This window comes from Aquila chrysaetos, chromosome 1, assembly GCF_900496995.4.
Source record: "Aquila chrysaetos chrysaetos chromosome 1, bAquChr1.4, whole genome shotgun sequence".
Taxonomy (NCBI): domain Eukaryota; kingdom Metazoa; phylum Chordata; class Aves; order Accipitriformes; family Accipitridae; genus Aquila; species Aquila chrysaetos.
Genome location: NC_044004.1, coordinates 69,573,669 through 69,592,452, shown reverse-complemented (window position 1 = coordinate 69,592,452; position 18,784 = coordinate 69,573,669). Strand labels below are relative to the sequence as shown.

The following is an 18,784-nucleotide window of genomic DNA, read 5'->3' as shown; positions in this document are numbered from 1 at the left end:
GCTGACTACCCCTGATAACCATCTTGTCCCTCTTATGTTTGGAAACTGCTTCCAGGATTAGTTGCTCCACCACCTCCCCAGGGATCGAGGTAAGGCTAACCAACCTGTAGTTCCTCAGACCCTCCTTACCTTTCTTAAAGGCAGGGATGACATTTCTTTCTTCCAGCCCTCAGAAATCTCACCCAATCACCAAGACCACTCAAACATTATTGAAACTGTCTCCTAGTCACTCTTCACACAACACTAGGAGCATCTCTGTTACGGATTTATTAGTTGTGGGCTTCTCACTCCTCATTTTTAAGGAGGCTATAATAGCAGTGTAGAAAGCAATCCTCATTTTTAAATTTTCCACAGATAAACCTTTTCACTAAAGCACCAATGGGATAAATACTAATTTACAGATTACTAGTCCCAAGGTTCTAATGACAAGTCACTGAAGAGCTTAAGACAAATTTGTATCACTCCATCTGGTGGAGGCAAAAGCTGACTGTCTATTGCAACAATGACCATGACACAGAAACGTTTTACCATTGTTTTGCATGCTCCCTAAGAAAAAGACCTGAAGGAAAAAATGCTGGTTTTGTACTTGACCATTCTCCAGAGGCACTTCTTGACTTGAAATCTGAGACCAGTTCTCTGATCGTTATCTTCCAACACAATCTCATTGCTCCAAGTCATTCCAGTGTATAGCTAGAAACTTCCGGAAAAATGGAAATTCAAATACGTTCAGGAGTGATGATAAAAGTACCTCATTGGAAAATTTTGTAAGAATTTTAGTGAAACCGGGGTTATGCTATGGTATAGTTCTATATCTCTTACACAAATGAGTTCCCTCAGCAAATAAATAACATGTTAATTCATAAGCTTTCTACCCCTCCATTTTTCCTCAGGAAACTCTAAATCTCCAAGATGATAAATCACTTTGCCCTTCAGTTCTTTTAAGTAAAAATGCTGAAGTCCTATTATGCTTTTCTAGGGCTCAAGCTACACAGAAAAAAGTGGCAGAGCTTTATACCCTGCAACAAGCCTGCAACGAGCCTGTGGGGAGGCAGTTTATGGTAAACGTAGGAGAAACATTGTACTACAGACCCAGTCAGAGAGCTCTGAAGTAGGCTGTTCTTCCCTTTGAAATATTTTATTCTTTCCTCCCACTTTAGTCTATCTTTGCATAATCTCTTTTATTTTGTTCAAGTGAAGCAGCAAGAAATTCCCCCTCCTCTTTTTTTTTTTTTTTTTTTTTTTTTTTAAATTGAGAAGAACTGCTGGTACTCAGCCTCTGGTGGGAAAAAGCACAGACTGAGGCACAGTCCTGGCTCACTTCTCCCACATTATTCACTCTGATGCAGTTAGAAGCCAATGCGCACTAATTGCTGTGATCTCTCCATTTGGCTTTTAACTTAAATAGCCATCTGTAGGAGAACCTCAGCTGCTTTCAGCAGCCAGAAGCACTTGAAAACAGCAGCCCCCTAACATTGTTTCATTTTTACAACTCTGAGGTCACGAAAGAGACCACTAACTGTTTCAATGAAACTCCATAGGATGGGCTTGGCTGCATGATTTGTTTCTGCTTTAGGATTTAATTTGAACAATATGGACTTTTCCCCATTAGCATAAAATAAATCAACACTTTGCACTAGTTTCCCACGCATCACTTTCAACAGGCTGCCAACACTAGGATCATGTGGATAGATGACAAGCACTCAAACTACTTACATCTATTAGAGTCCATTGGTCACATCAGCTCTTGGTTTTGATCATTAAGTTGCATATCACTGTTACTTACTTCCCACAGTCACCAGGTTTAATATACACACATGCCTTGTAATTCAGCCACAGAGCATATTTAGACAGTCATAAATTCAAATCAGGTAGCAGGGGTTTGAATAATATAAGACATTTTCCCTCAGTAAGGCAGTTATTTGAAATACACTATAGCTATACTTGCAGGATTTCAAGGAGATCAAGTATCGGAATTCATATTTTCCTTTCCCAGATTTCCATATTCATGTTAGCACATAAAATGCTGCTTTATATATAAATGATTTTGTTCCATAAATCTAACTGAGGTAAGTTTGAGATTTACTGAACTGGAGTCCAGTTATGTCAGTTTGTCTTTAAAATAATGTGGGATGAAACAAATTATCCAAGTTAATAAAGGTAAGCCATTGAGCTAGCTGGAAAGAGGAGAATATTTTTCCATGAAAGACTTACAGGTTTCTTCTTCCCCCCACACCACCCCTGCCTTAGTGCACTATGCCGTAGGGGACATCACAGGTAGACAAGGAAACGCACTGGGTTTAGGCAAAAAGCAAAAAATTAGCACGTTCTAGATGCCCCTACTCCTTAACAGCTGTACCATCCCATACCCTTACCGATTACGAGGCACACAAGGCCACACGCAAACTCAGTTTGCAGGCAGGAGGCCAACGCTCCATGGACAGTTTGGTTTCACACAGGTGGTCTCAGCCCCAGGGCCGGCATATATGCAATACAACATGGCCGCCGCCCCACCATGCCAGTCCGAGGCTGCCCCCACACCGTTTCTCAGCAGCCGTCAGGGCTCCATGGTGCCCCCACCCCTTCCCCACAACCACACGCTGCTGTGAACTTTCTGCTTTTGGCCACACAACACACCCCTCACCCTCAAGAGGACAAGCAGCACTAAGCCTATCTCCCCTCCATAATGGCAGACCTCCTGCCTCCCACCTGGGCTGCCTGCCTAACCCACCCAGCCCACTCCTGGGGAGCTTTTAACCATTTTCTACCCAAAAGAATGGGAGCAGCAACTCACCTCATGCTGTGGGATGCAACAGCAGGTTCTTTAAATTGCCAACAGGATTTTTCTGAGGCAGGGTGCCAGGTACCACAGCTGGCACCAACCAAGCTGAATTACCAAGGGGGCTGTCTCCTCAGGGGCGGCCAGCAGCAGCCTCTTTAAACGCTTTTAAACTGCCACCAGGGAAAGCCCAAATAAGACAACACGTTTCTTATCTACAGTAATCAATATGGTGCTGTGTAAAATGCTGTACTTCTCCATCTCAACGACTTGTTCACCACTTAAAAAAAAAAAAAATTTAAAATACAAACACAAAATTGAAAGTTACTCCAAACTTTCCCATTATGTCTATTGCATTTCTGACCCATACGGGATGCCGAGAAGGTGTCAGTACTGCCGGAGGAGCCTCACTAGTCAGGATGCTGCCAGGAGCAGCATATTTTCTGGGGAGAGCGCAATAACGCAGCCACAGGTGTTTCAGCCACCAGCCTGCTGATGTACAGAGGCGATACCCTCGATGGAGCAAACCCAGTCTTTTGTACTTTGCTTTTACAACACAGAGGAGCCGTGACTGCTTTCCACAAGGTGCACATTCAGTGATCAACACTGAATAGATGCTTGGGCAGGGGGGAGCCCTGGCAGTTTGGGGAGCTCACGTCAGAGAAGCTGCCGAAAGCCCCGACTGAGCGGCCTCTGTGAAGAGGGGCGAGCGCAGGAATTAATTACCGTATCTGTACAGGTCGTCTCAAACAGCCCACGCTTTCTCCCCTGGCCTGGCTGCATCGGGTAGGACCCCTCCGGCGGTCACCCTTCCCACAGACTGCTTTTAAACACCCGAGACCCCGGGACTCTGCCGCCCAGTCCCGCGCCGAAGGAGGTAGCACAGAAAGCGGGTTCAGGCCGAAGCGGTCAGTCTCACACTTAATGCTTGATACATTTCCTCACATGCAAAACAAAGCTCGGTACATGCAGTTTTTAGTTGTGTAACCTTGAGTTCTGCATACCAAGAAACCACTTAAAAATGACCACATTTTCTGGGTTTTTTTGTGAAGCCATACCATGTCCTAAACTATCGATGAGGTAAGACACAGGATACACAGGTTTGGGGAGATTTAAAACAACAACAAAAAAGAAAGATAAAACGAATCAGAAACTGAACTAGGGCATAGGCAGGAAAAGCATGTGATTCCTGGCTCTGGGTCCAGCAGACAGGGTTGGCGATCTTCCAGGTGTGTCTGCTGCAGAGAAGATTTCTACAAATAGTTTTGCAAACTACAGCAGAGGTCCAAAATATTTACAAAACATTCAGAAACACAGACTGTCATTCAGCTTTCTGCTCCAAGTGAAAATACGTATCCTATCCATGTTAAGGGGCTTTACCTATACCTGGACATTTCTATGATCACCTTTCAAGATCCAGTTATCTCTGGTCCAAATTATCTGTCATGCTTCTTGTCTAGACCAGTCTGTATATTGTCTATGTAAATTTATATGCCAGTTTTAGCTACGAAGGAAAGATGGACTTGCTGAAGAAAGAACTTGAATATGTATCTAAATACTACAATAAAACAAACTGCAGATGCTTCTCTGAAAACCATGAGAGATTAAATATGCACATTTTTTTCTAAACACTTCATATTTCAATTGGCAGCTATAAGCCAAATTATTCTGCCTAACCCCAAAACACTTCTACAGAAGCATCAAAATTTCATGCAGAAAAGTTTTTTGAAAATGAGGGGATTTTTTTCTTAAGAGTTTACATGGATAGACTAAACATTTCTAGGTTTTTTTAAACATACAAAAATCAGATGCTGTCCACCTGCTAATCACCAAGGTCAGATAGAAGAAAAAACCCAAATTGCTCCACATTCACATCTGAATTTTTGTGTATGTATAAAAACTTCATGTTGTACAACTGTTAGAGCAGTTTGGATTGAACCAAATATTGAACTAAAGCAGTAGCTTCAGATTTTGTTAACAAACAATAATTTTCCCTGTATCGCTGGACAATTCCAGCACAGCTGCAACCAGCCTCACTGGATACAAAGTCTTCCTTTTTTGCATTTGCCCAAGATTCCAGTGCCGCAACAGCTCAACGAAGGGGTTTTTTTACCTTGGTAGGAGTGCAGTAAGTCTTCAGAATGTGCATATGTTTGTATTTGCAGAGTAGGTTATAGCTGGGAAAAAAAGGGTAATTTTTTGCTTTATGGGAGGAAAGGAGAAAGACCAGTGCCATAGACAAGAATTTCATTAAGATAAAGAAATCCCAGTTCTCCAAAGGGAAAAAAAAAATAAGCTTTGCTTGAAGATCTTTCATGAAACAATTGAAGTGTGGTCGTTATCATTTCAGTCTCTTAAAAAGTGATAGCTGTAGATTTACATGATTGTCTGACCTGGCCTTGAAATTTGAGTTCTTCTTTAGCTTGTTTAAGCCCTAAATTCCATTCCAACCAACTAAAGACAATTTTTATCAAAAAGCTGTTGCACCAGCATGTAATCTTCCAATGAAATCTATCAAAACCATAGCAATAGGCCTAAAATAAGACACTAAAACCTGACAACCAAAAAAATTAGCTGCAATTATGTATCATTGTCTTATCCTCACTGCATCTTCTAAAGTAGTCATCCTCTAAAGCCCATACAGAGCATGTTTTTGCATGTCTGCAAATATTTTCATTATCCTAAAGTACAACCAAAGAGTCTCCCAGTGATGTTAAAATGTTGGGAGCAGCAGAAGAAAGCAAGACATTTTTCATATCAGGAAGTGAAACAACCTGCATTAATAAAAAAAAAAGAAATTAAAAATTGGTTAGGATGGAACAAAACCAATTTATTTACATATTACTTTCCATCATTTTAAAACTTTTTATGTAGTTGGTTTATGGCATTTTTCACTTTCCTTTTCCAGACCAGAAGTGAAAAAGTTTAGTTAAAAATAAAGAAATATAGAAATGAAATCTTCTATAACATTTACAAAATGTCTGTTTCATGTAAAAGATGAATTGTTTTGTTGTCTTCAAAATCCCCTTTTCACTCCATTGTGGCTGAATCTATGTGCCAAAACAGACGCATGTTTTATAAGTGGTATTCCTTACGCTTACTGATAAGGCTATGAAGCAGTGTAAGAGAGCAGGAGCTGCTGTCTCAGAGCACATCTAAGTGGGTTATTTTTGAGGGGAAGATTCTAATACATAAACCCAGTATTATCTAGTTGTTATTAGTGTTTTTCACTTGTATCACTCAAAGCATCCCTTAAAGGGAGCCAGGGTCCTTAGTAGGAGGCCTACTATTCTTTTCTACATAAGGCAAACATCATCTACAAGGAGCATGTTAGTGGACAAACAGTGACAATGGAGAGTAATTTTGAATAAACTGCTGTACTCATCATACCTTCTTAAAGCAAGATGGGAACAATTTGAAACGATTCTAATAGCTGACTGGAACAACAATGGAAACATTGAGAAAACTTCTTTCATTTTACTGAAGCTGAAACTGGCGTCTGACTACACATGTATAAAGCTCCCTTCTAACAGAATGCAAGCATCTGAAGATCAGAACATTTGTATGTGTGGCTGCACACCGAGATCAGGTATTTTCAAACCCAGCCTAATACTCAGATGTCTAGTTGAACAGTTGCATGTCTCAACACCCCAGTTTTTGACACAGTTATTTAAATACCTTAAACATGTAGATGTTTTTGCCAATTTCTTCCTTTAGTGAAAGCAGATTAGAGTAAAGTAATGAACTAGTAGATACTACTTCACATTTAATTAAGGTACCAAGAGAGGAGGTGGGTGAAGGATGAAGAAAAGGGACAGAAAATATTATTCTAGACTACTTGGCCATATTTACTAAAATTTCTTTAGACAAAAATTGGCTCCTCTGAAGATCTCCAGAGGTTCCTCCACTGATTGTGTAGGAATGCTACGAGAAATACTAGGTAAATTCTACTACCTGGGATCCAGACTGTTTTAACTTCCTGAAGATAGATGCCTCATGGAGTGAGAACAGCTCTTAAAAATAATAAAAATATAATGCCATAGGGCAACACCAGTGCCAGTTCTAATATCATCTTGCTTTTCTGCATAAAAGTCTAGTGGGTAACACCATTGGCTGGGAAGTGGAAAATCTATGTTCTAGGTTTTCTTAACCTGAAAGGCTCTGAACTTACATCTTCCAACTTGTAGAAGTGTATCTTAAGCAGCAGGTGAAGGCCCTTTTGGGAGGGTTGAAGTGGAAGAGGGGGCACTCTCCAGCCTTCCTAAGGCCATGCAGTCAACAATGCCAGTCACGGGGCCAGAAGTGTAGTAGGCAAGCAGGACTCTGTGTGCTCTCATCTGAAAGAGGGCACAGTGGGGGATATCATGCTCTGCTACCAGGCAAGTGCATGTATTTTACCCTAGACTGTCCCTGGTTCAAAACCAGAGGCTATAACCCTAAGTGGGAGAACAGCTGTCAAGATTCATCAATATTGTTGGGCTGAACCTACACCCTACTTGCTTCAGCAACAGGACTAGAATTGATTGCCTTCTTATTTGCTGCCTTGTTGACTATTTGACTTTAATCTTCAAGTAATAGCATGGCCAGCCTTCAAGGGAGGCATGAAAAACAAACTCAGTCTGAATTCACAGTACCCGGTGGCTGAGGTGTTTTCCTGAAATACAGATTAAAACTACCTTAGACTGATGCAGCCTTGAAATACAGCCCTACCCTCTTACTCTTGGGGCAGGTGCTGTAGTAACCACCACTGTAAGGGGTGGACAGACATCAATAAACTGTGCTCCAGGAGACCAGGGCTGTGTCTTGGGTGACTTTGGACAAGCCACTTCACCTTAGTTTGCCTCATGAGATTAGTTTCAATTTTGAAAACAACAACAACAAAAAAACCCCAATGCTAACAACCAAAAATAAATCAACTAAAGCTCACTGGTTTTAGCTACAGTAAATTTTCTTTTCCTCTTAGCCCCATTTTTCACTTTCAGCCCATTACTTAAATACCACAGCTGAGGTAGAGTAGATACAAGAGCTTCATGTTCTACAGTCACAGGAGGGCAAGGGCAAGAGGAAGACTATTTTCTGTGAAAAAACAAGGAATAATTTGGATATTTCTTTATTTTTTTTAAAGGATAGTTTTTATAACCCATTGAAAGCAAAAAAAATATATACTCCTTAATCATTGAAAGCCTCTGGAAATTTTCAGTAAGGTCCACAACAGGCCGAATGGAAGAATTACTATAAACAAAGAAACAGTGTTTTGCCAGAATGTCTAGTCAGGTTTTTCTGGAGAAATTGTCATCTGAATTCTTCCTCTTAGTAGCACGTCACCTTGATGTAATGCGTACCATCACCCCCACCCCATAAATTATATTTCACACACTGGAGTATAAAATTAGATTTCCCTGAAATTTCTAGCTGTCCATGAGTTTCACTTTGGTTTTGTGAAGAGACATGCTGATCTTCCTATCATCTGAAGAGACTATGGTGCTTCAGTTGCTGATGAAAACGTGCATGGCCAGAGTCATAGTATTCAAGCACACTTTTCTTTAGATACTTCTATTTTGGAATTTCCAGCAGGTGAAATACAAATTTCTGTTAAAAGAGGATTTTGTATGTTTAGGGTACTTTTATCAGTCATTTCATGAAGCAAACAAAGTAATCTGCACGAGCACCATGCATATTGGAATTGTTCAGGGGACAGCTTCCAAAAATTTGAGCCTGTTCTAGAGTTCAATGTTTTTCATTGGAAGAGATTTAAGCTAGATTGTGATGAAGTAGAAACTGGCTCCTGACAAAAAACACCACAACAAAAAAACCCTCCCCCACCAAAACCCCAAATATAAAGGTTTAGCAAGAATTCTCCTGAAGAGAAGAAAAGAAAGATTATTACTAACCTTTCACTTATGGGTATAGTGTGCTTCATTAACTTGCATTGCATTTGGTTGTTGAAATCCATGTTTGTCCACACAACCAGATATAGCAGGGCTGTTGTGTAGAAATCACCATAGAAAGGGCTTCTACCATCAGGAAAAAAATAAGACTCATATTTAGAAATACCAGTCCTTCAGACAAAACTCCTATTTCCTTATTCACCCATTATGGAACATTCAGAGACTGCAAGATTTTCTATTCCATCTTGTGAAGAAACATTGGAAAGAAAACAGTTTTATTGAGTGATTTCAATCTGAACTGGAAATACCAGTTCATTTGGATTTTTCTGTTAACTAAAAGGCCTTCAAGGAAAATAAAAAAAAGGTAGGTATCCTCTAACCAGCAAGCTGGTACCAATATACTGACTTAAATATAATTGAAGCCTGTGCCCAACAGCTGTGTTTGCAAAGCTGCTGAAGGTACAAAATATTTTATTTTTTTTTTAAAAAGGAGAATGCTTAATCATCAATATTTGGGCCAAAACACCCTGAGTTCAGGATTACTTCAAACTACAGTTTTGTTTTTCCCCTTATAAAGACAGTCCTTGCTTCACACATAAGTCACACATAAGCTCTTATTCTGAAACACACTGGTCCTTTCTAACATTCGGACACTTCAAATCAATACTCGTGACTTCGGTTTGCACTCGTCTTTAGTTGTCCAAGGATAAATGTCGAGTCGCTTGATTTCACTCTCTAAATCTCAGCACTTCCCTTCCACTTCCTTCTATCTTACACCTTCAGCCTTCCAAGCCTCCACCTCCAGTTGTGTTCCCTCACTTCAGAGATCTCCACTTCTCAGACTTCATTGTTGGTTGCTTACTATCTTGGCTGCTTTCAGCCTTCAAATCTCAACTCCCCCTCTGTTCTTCTAGTCACTGGTCTTTTTATACTCTCTCTGCTATTCCGTCCTTTATACTCTTCTGGACTTCTTAGACCTATTTCTTCCATTTATGTAAATGACTTCTAACCCTGATCTCTGTCCTTGCTTCATTCTTGCCCCCTGGCATCTGACATTGTCACTAAAGCCCTTACATCTGAACCAGAATATTTATCCCATAGTCTTGCTTAATCTCTCCATTTCATTTATTCTTCACATGCTCCCAGCTCTCACTTCAAATTGAAAACACAGCTTTTTGCGTAGCATTTCAGAACTGCACTTTTTGATTTCTTACATCTTAGCAAAGGGGGGCATCTGTATCTGTATTATTTATATGCAGAAAGCATTTTGGTCATGCACGTTGTGTGACTACATAAAAATTGCATTGTTCTGTGTCTCCACACCACCTCTGAGGGTTCCAGGATTCTGTGTGGTGAAAAAGCACAAGGGAATTTTGGAAGATCGTATTTTCCACTGACAGCTCATTCTGAACTGAAGTGAGTACACACAGCAGTGACATTTTTAGCTGTGAGTCCAAATGAATTTTTTTTTTTGTGGTAAAAGCCAAGCTAGCCCTAGTATTCAAAGGCCTGCTGCTATATCCACTTTCTTCAGTTAATACTTGGCCCAACCACATCTACCTCTAACCTGACATTCAGCTTCAGTCTTGTGGTTTTTTTGAATTTGGCATAATCTACATAGCTGCAAAATACTTAGCGCCAGCCTCCACTAGTCTGGAGTTGTCATTAAAACATACCTAATATGTCTTACAGACAGGAAACTGAAGATTCTATGAAAAGCAGATATGTTCTCATAAAGACAGATCCTGCCGTCAGACGTCGCCTTATGAGGAGCTAGGACTGAGCATAGCACCTCAGTCATACAGCACAATCTCACACCCATGTGCAATGCATCCCCCAGGGCAGAGGAAGGGATGTTGCCCCATTTCTTAAGCTTGGGTAAAAAAACAGTAGGAGAAAGTTCCTGGTGTTTTTCTCCCACTTGCACCAATGTAAAGGGCAGAGAATGAAGTGCTTTAGTAGGAGAAGATATAAAGCATATTCCTTGATGAATATGGAAGAACTCCCTGATGTTATTTTTTTCTTAATCGACTTGATTTTGTCCAGAGCAGAGAAATAAACAGAACTCATTAATTGTAACATTAATGAAGTCCATGTAGGTTGGGCTCAGACACCTATTTGTTCAGTTGTCAGAGTACCTGAATCCAATACAAACATTTGCAAAGAGCAGAGACAGGGATTACAATATCATCACAGAGTTCGTGACTTTCTTCCAAGACCTTTCTGCTAGGTCCCATTCATGCTTACTTCTCACTTCTTGCATTCTCTGTGAACGCCCTTCATGGCCCATGAAATAACAGTGCATGAAAGAAAGTTTTAAGACTCTGGAGCCAGGAAGATGGAAAGTACAGCTTTTTCTTCCTTGCTTGCAGTAGTTGTTTCCTCCTCTAAACCCCAGGTGTTAGTTTTGCACAGTCATATCCTGAGTAACCGATTCAAGCTAGTTTATGAGATATGGACAACTGTAGCTGCCACAACCTCTCAAACACACTGCATTACTCTAATTTACATGTATGAAAGTGAAGGGCTTTGCTGCTAACCTCCTCAAACACTTCCACGACTGGCAAAAATTAAACCAACTACCTTTATTTTGGATTCCAGTTATCTTTCTGTTACTTGTCTATGGCTGTTTGTTATGTTTGTATGGGCAAGCAGATTATTTAGGTAGATGAGAGCTGCACTCACAAGACAGGATTTTTGTGCATTTCACAACTCTGCTCACAAGAGAAGAGCAGGCCGTTCAGAATGGCATACAAGTTGCAGTTTTGCCATGAATTTGTTATCAGTGAGAAACTGGTGGCCTTAGTTGGCATTGGTACAGCAACAAACTGAAAGCTCTAACTTGGCTGAGGAGCTGAACCGGTAGGCCATAAAAAGGTGCCAAATCATCTATCAACGTTCTGGATGATTTCCACCTGAAGTTAAATTTTCAACTATTTTCCCCACTAGCACACAATCCAATTGCGTTGCCAATCATATTTATAATTAGCACACGCAAACCTGCCTCATTTTCTCAGTTGGCTTCCTAGCAAATACATGTGTATAGGGAAAAAAACACATGCCCCTTATTGGTACTAACCAAAATGGTTGTTAGTAAAATGTGTGAATGAGAACTGAGATCCAGATTTCCAAAGATACTGAAACATGTGTGAACATTTCTATAATCAGTCTAAGCTTCCTGATAAATAAGTAGCCTGTGACCAAGGAGTCACATTTCTCTTTTGCTTTGTTAGCACAAAATGAGTAGAACGAAGTTACTTCATCTTGGCTCCACCAGCACAAGCTCATTGGGAGCTTATTGGAAAGAAACCATTTTGGATTTCCAGGGGAAACAATTTGTGCATTTCTGAGGATCTGACAAATTTAGATTGCTAAATCTCATTTCAACAGCACACAAATAAATTTTGATTTAATGTCTAAATGGCTTTCAAAAATTTTCTACCCAAGACCCTTATAAACTGCAACAGTGAGTGAAGCAACATTAAAATAACTTTTTAAACCAGGGGCTGAATTGAACACTGATTAAGGCATTCTCTCTCCCGAAGAGGAAGTCCCATAAGAAATTATTTAAACCTAGGAACAGGCAAGCCCTTATAAACCCTAGAATTCCAACTTAGACATCCATAGTAATTATATATAAATGGCAATGGTGGGAATTTTGTAAATGGTGGTGTAAATACATAATTTAGCATAATAGCATCTATTTTAGCAACACCACAACAACCAAGCAAAAAGTAGGACAGAAATTTGCAAAAACTAAGTATGAAACCATATATTTGGTTTTTATTGTCCCCCCTGTCCCCCTACTCCCCCCCCCCCCCCCCCCAAACCAAACCCCACAACAACAAATAAAGTTCTGTTTAAATGGAACACAAAATTGGAAATGACTGAGCATTGGCACAGGTTGCCCAGAGAAGTTGTGGGATCTTCATCCTTGGAGATATTCAGAAGCTGTCTGGGCATGGTCCTGGCCAACTGGCTGTAGGTGACCCTGCTTGAGCAGGGGGGTTGGACCAGATGCTCTCCACAGGTCCCTTCCAACCTCAACCATTCTGTCAAACGCACAGATGCTTCCACACCTATGTTAGAATTCAGCAACATAAAACAAGGGTAGTTGGTTTGTCCAACCTTAAACAGTAAATCACTAGAGCAATTTCTTGTGAAGCTGGCTGCTTGGATGGCCAAATTGCTTTTTGATAGTTGTAAAAGGTACACAGATCAAAGACATATATGCCAAACTATGTAACAGAAACCACCTCAGTAGTTCTCTTTGCTGAACAACGTGGCTTAAACATTTATCATTCATACCATTTAATTACAACTACTTTGTCCTGTCACTACTAAGCTACTGTTGAAATTGCTTTCTCTTCCCCATTAGCCTCACCAGGAAATATTTTCTTCTTGGTGTGCTCACAAATTTGTGAGCTTTACTTTGATATGAGCCTTCTTTGATGGCTTATATCTTAGGTGAGAGCCAAACAGGCATTTTCTGCAGCACAGCCACTTGAGATCCCCTCCCTGTCTTTAAGTCTCTGATGACTTGCTTCCCTATCTCAGTACTCTCCAGTCAGTGCCCTTCTGAGCTTTGAGTTTTTCAGTTATGAGTGTTTGTGTATACGAAAATCTTTATTCTAGATTCTGTTCTCACCCCTCAGAGCTGTTTTCTGATATATATCTCATGTTCTCTTCCAGTACACCAAGGCTACTTTCTAAAGGGTAAATTTCTAAGGGGGAACAGATAGTCCTGGCTCCACTTACTGCAGCTGGTGGCCACCTTCCACTTTCTGACAACCCACTCCTCAGTCTTTGTTTATATTCCTAATTTGTTCACTGCTTTTCATCCATACTGGGTGTTCCTGCAAATGCATGTCTGAAAGCAAATGGTTGGAAATTTCAGTCACTACAAATCCCAGAAACTGATTCAGCTTCTTAAACAAATGTGTTAAACAAATATGTTTTGAATAGAAATTTAAAGGCTTTATTAAGATCTAAAAATACCAAGTAGGCATCTTTTAAAAGGTAGCTTCCCCTGGCCCTACATTTTGCCTGATTGTATAACAAATGCAAATCCTGATATTTTTAATCTTCTTTGAAAACCTTAAACACACTGTGCCCTAATTCCAGTTGTATACGTTCCCTGCTTCTATTTCAGTTCAGTTACTAAATGAAAGCTAGCCATAACCCCTCCTCTGTCTAGTACTGAATCTATGCACTTCAAAGAAGTTGATACTTCCTCATTTGCTATTAAAGCTTTTTGCAATGTCATTATTTTAATGAGAATCTTTCCGATGATTACAGACTATTTTTCTATCATCAAGGTCTATCATTGGTCTTGAAATTCAATATGCAGATAAGTAAGCAAATCCAGCCTTCTGAGTCACTAGAATGTCTCAAGGTGCCAAGATTCAAAATGCAGTGGTGAAGAATTCATTCTTCTTCTCATCACAGTAGGATCAGAATTTGGGATGCCATGTTAATCATCCTCACAAAAATCCCATTTTAAAATGTTCTTATTTAATGCCAGGATTATACATCTTGATCAAAATGTATTCTCGGGTTACAATAGGGTGCCTGTAACAGGGCACAGACAGACTGCCTAGGTGTAATGAGGCTGATAGATGAATAACAATGTTGCTATTCATATAGGCAGACCCTGCTGTATCTGAGCCATCTGCTGCTGAAATTGCAAATCTGTACCGAAGAATGGTAGATTATTTTTTCTCTTCTATTATTCAGACAGCCCTTTTCATTTGATATATCTTGCAGGCACTGGATCTATGCTTACTCGTTCTAAGTGAGAATCCGAGATCAACTTTTTACTGTCAGAAGACACTTTGCAAGCTCAGAATAACATGCAAGTGGGAAATTATATTCCTTAAAAGAATATGCCTAACTGGATGATACTTTAAAAGGAATTCCTTTGTTAACACAAATGAGATTTAAAACTAGAGTTTTAGTTGAAAAGAAGTTGTATGGGAGAAGAAAATAGCAGCCCAATATCTACAGCACAGAGCAAGACAAATGAAGCTCAGTAAATTGCTCACATGAATGGTCTTGATGACTCCAGTGAATTAGGGATGTGAGAAAATTTTGCACAGTTTGGGCCACAGTTACAATGAAAATTAATTTGTTTTAGAAGTCATCGGCAATACTGCTTCTGAAGCCTTGTGAATGCTCTGGGCTTGACCCCTGAGAGGCACAAAGCAGCATGGCTGACTTCTAGAAAGGTCACACAGTTGCTTAACACCAGTCAACATCAGACACTAGTATTGTAGAGCATCACAAAACTTGTGGTAGATGAAGAAGTAGTCTTTGTGCAAAGATTAGATTTTTGCCAACTACTACAAATGAGGGAAGAAACAACGTCAAAATATATTTTTTCCTAGAACACAATGGTTAGTTTGCACTTCGTGATTCACACTTAAAACACTGTATCTACCACTGTTTACTGTTTGTTAACACTAGATTACTGTAGTTTACTGCTATCCCAGAACGCCCTGTTAGTAGTAGCTATGTATCTGAAAGCCTGTTACAGTCACTTACTGACTAAACAGATTTGATTCCTCCACATATTTTTAGTCACTGCTAACAGCAGGGATTATTCTATATGCTGTACAGAACAGAGGGAGCTGGACTTTGTTTTGTTTCATAGAGTTGACTTTTAACTGATGTTGTCTTTCATAATGAAAAACACAAAACATTGGCACAAGTTCAGCCTCCAGAAGCCCTTCCAACCTCAACCATTCTGTGATTCTGTGATTCCATGTGCACGTGTTTATGTGTACAAAACTTCCCGGTCCTAACAGTGCATGTGACTCTACCCTCATGGGGAATGCTTTACTGAGTAAGAAGTTCCATTGCTGCTAATCACTCTGCAACAGCAACAAGATAAAACACCAGAGCATTCCTGATATACATATGGCACCTTGCCAGGATGGAGCCTTTTTCAGGCGCCCGCCGTATTTTCCCTGATGATCCTCCTCAGAACCCAGGATTTTCCAGACTTTGATCACAGCACAGCCTCTAGGGCTGATATCTTCTTGCACCTTCACTGGCATTGTCTGCAGTTTCACACGGCAAGTAGCATTCTACACCTCATCTCTCATTTTTTGTAGAGATCTGAAATAATCTATTTTTTCACTCAGAGAGCAATTATTGAGATACGGTGTCATCCCTGGTAATGTTCGTTGTGGAATAGCCTTCATTAAGTTAGTCAAAACCCATGTCCCACAGTTCAACTCAGAAGAATTCTGACAACTGGACAGGAGGCTACCTCCTCAGTAAATTCATGAACCATATATATATACACTCAGTGACTATGTTAACCAGAGTATGTGAAACAGAATTTTTTCTACATTACTTATACATCTCTATGTTTACCTACCCAGTCTGTACTATTGAACTTTCAGAATTCCTGCTGGAGGTAGCTACAAAATATAATAGTCAACCTGCTGAAAATTTTAAGCAAAGGGTCCTCCAGAATTTTCTTTTTCCTTTTTGTTTAAATGGAGGTACAAAACTGCTGCCAGATATACCTGAAATACATACAAAGTAGTTCCACTAAAATTAGCCCAGGCGTTCCACTTACTAAGGCTACACTACAGCTATGCAAAATGATCCCTCACCAGCTACAGATTTCAGGAAAAATTCTCCTTGTCTGGTGTACTTTTGATGGCACAAACCTGGCAAAAGCACCCCTGCTGCTTCTTGTTCAAAACACCTTTTGTATGCAAAAAAAAGGTTATGTCCAGCATAAAGTGAAAAAAAAAGGGTGTTCACAGGTTAACTGAGGCAAGGGAGGGGCACAGGAAAACATATCTCTACAGGGGGATCTCCCACAAACCCTATCAATAGCATACATTAGAATACACCCCTTCCTGCTCTTGTATGCAGACTGGAGTTCCCAAATCAGACAGCACAGACATCTTATTCTGGCACTTCTCTCTACTGTACTTGAGCACACACAGGAGGCAATAGAAATAGCCATAGTCAATTATTTGAATAGTATTAAAGCATGATTATAAAGTGGTGTCTGAAAGTAAAACTTAATGCTTTGAAAACAACTGGTTTGAAATTCTGTCAATAGACCCATGTCTTCCTATCAAAAGAAAAAGTGCTATCAACAAAAACCATCCAGTTCATCTCTAACATGGTTGCTTCCAGCCATCCAGCCTGGTTCAAAGCTCGCTAGCAGGAACATTTATGAGACAGAAAGATATTTCATGTGTTTGTGCGTGCGCCTTTGATGCTTCACTTCTTGGCAAGGACTGCTGAAGAACAGAAGCAGTCCTACTGATTTTTGACAATTCACTGCAAGGTGCTTTCACAGTCTTGTCTGAGACAGCGTGAAATGGCCTGCGGTGGTGATCACACCTACTGTCTGTCTAAAGACAGACAGACACACACACACATATTGTTAATAATACCCCGGGCCCTTCAGTCTTTCTCACCCTGTATCATATTTACCATCTACAATATTGTCTGGTTTCATTTATAGGTTAGACCTCTACCGACAGGAAAACACACTGGCTGCTGCTGAGCCTGCTTCTAGCATGTACAAGCAGAAGGGCAATAGAAAAAAACAAGTGGATACAAACAACATTTTAAAGGCCTGAAGGGTAAGTTTGCATAAGAAAGGGTTTAAGAGTTAAAAATGCCTAAGTTTTTACTGCCGGGCTTTTGATTTTAATCATATTGAAAATGCTTTTCTCTGTTAATGAGATAAAGGTTAATGCAGCTTGTGGGTGAATCCTTCAATGTGTGTTCATCTTGATGTTAAGCAAGAGTAAGTCTTTCGGTTTGACCAAGATGGCTAACGTGTATAAAAATAGGGATGATACATAACTAATATGAGTGCCTATATAAAATAGTGTCTATGTTCTTTAGCAAAACATACTCAAACTGAAGCAGCATGCTTTTTTGCTTCTAACTTGTGTTCCACACTGTAAGTGCAGAAGCTAACTTTTAAACATTTTGTAGAAACTGTAAAATTGCAATTATTACCTCAGAAAGTACAGTAATCTTGCAATTTTCAGCCTCCAGTTATTAAAAGCAGATGTGCTTTCACATTTTTACAGTGCTAAACTTTAAATCAACGTAGTACAAGCAACACTGTTACTTCGGGGGACAAAGCAGTTATGCTGGAAGTCTATAATAACACAAATGACATGGAAAAGGGGAAAGAGTAACTGTCCACTGGTTTTGTTCATAGTAAAAAGATAAAGAGGTCAATAAGCCTATTAGCAGATTAAAAAAAAAAAAAAAAAAAAAGAGAGAGAGAGAAAAGAGATCTTGAGCTATGGAGCTCACATCTTCAGCATGTTGTACAGGTCAAGTCTGCACTGCTGAAAAGGCAGTAAATTTGAAAAGGTTTGAATGCAAAGGGAGGAAGATTACATTTGCCCCGCACTCATCTTTTTCTTAAGGCACCTGTAACTAGTGTTGCTGGCTTCAGGGTACTGGGCTCAGTGGGCTCTAAGTATTTTCTCTTTCTTACAAGTTATTCACAAAGGGAGCTAGCTATTGTATGAACACAGCTAGCTAGCTGTGGTATTTGTTAGAAATTGGAAATTCAGAACTTGAAGGGATCTGCAGAGACCGTTTAATACAACCGTCTTGGCATTGTGCCTGTTATGGGTTTGTGTGGCGGGGTTTCTTGGTAGCAGGAGAGGGGGCCACAGGGGTGGCTCCTGTGAGAAGCTGCGAGAAGCTTCCCCGGCTCCAAGTCGGACCCACCTCTGGTCAAGGCCAACCCCATCAGTGATGGTGGTAGCGCCTCTGGGAGAACAGATTTAAGAATGGGAACCTGCAGTGAGTAGGGGGATTGGAATGTGAGAGGAACCCCTCTGCAGATACCGGGTCAGTGAGGAAGGAGGGGGAGGAGGAGCGGGGCAGGAGGGGATGCCCCTGCAGCCCATGGTGAGACGGCAGGCTGTCCCCCCCCCCAGCCCATGGAGGAGAGAGGGGGAGCAGATGCCCCCAAAGATGGCCGCGACTCCACGGGAAAGCCCGTGCTGGAGCAGTCTGTGACTGTAGATTGGCCCGCGGAAAGGACCCATGTTGGAGAAGTTTGTGAAGGACTGTCTCCCGTGGGAGGGACCCCACAGTGGAGCAGGGGAGG

General features: G+C 40.5%; 1 long non-coding RNA gene across 2 annotated transcripts; it reads right to left on the bottom strand.

Moving 5' to 3' along the window:
* Window positions 1–1,392: 1,392 nt before the first annotated feature.
* Window positions 1,393–18,433, bottom strand: LOC121233891. 2 transcript variants are annotated; one of them, XR_005934237.1, is made up of 5 exons: window positions 12,553–18,433; window positions 8,668–8,790; window positions 6,948–8,365; window positions 4,890–5,550; window positions 1,393–3,056 (listed from the first exon to the last, which is right to left on the bottom strand). It is a non-coding gene; the product is annotated as an uncharacterized LOC121233891 (long non-coding RNA). The 2 variants fall into 2 exon arrangements; XR_005934235.1 differs by having other exon boundaries at window positions 1,393–5,550.
* Window positions 18,434–18,784: the final 351 nt, after the last annotated feature.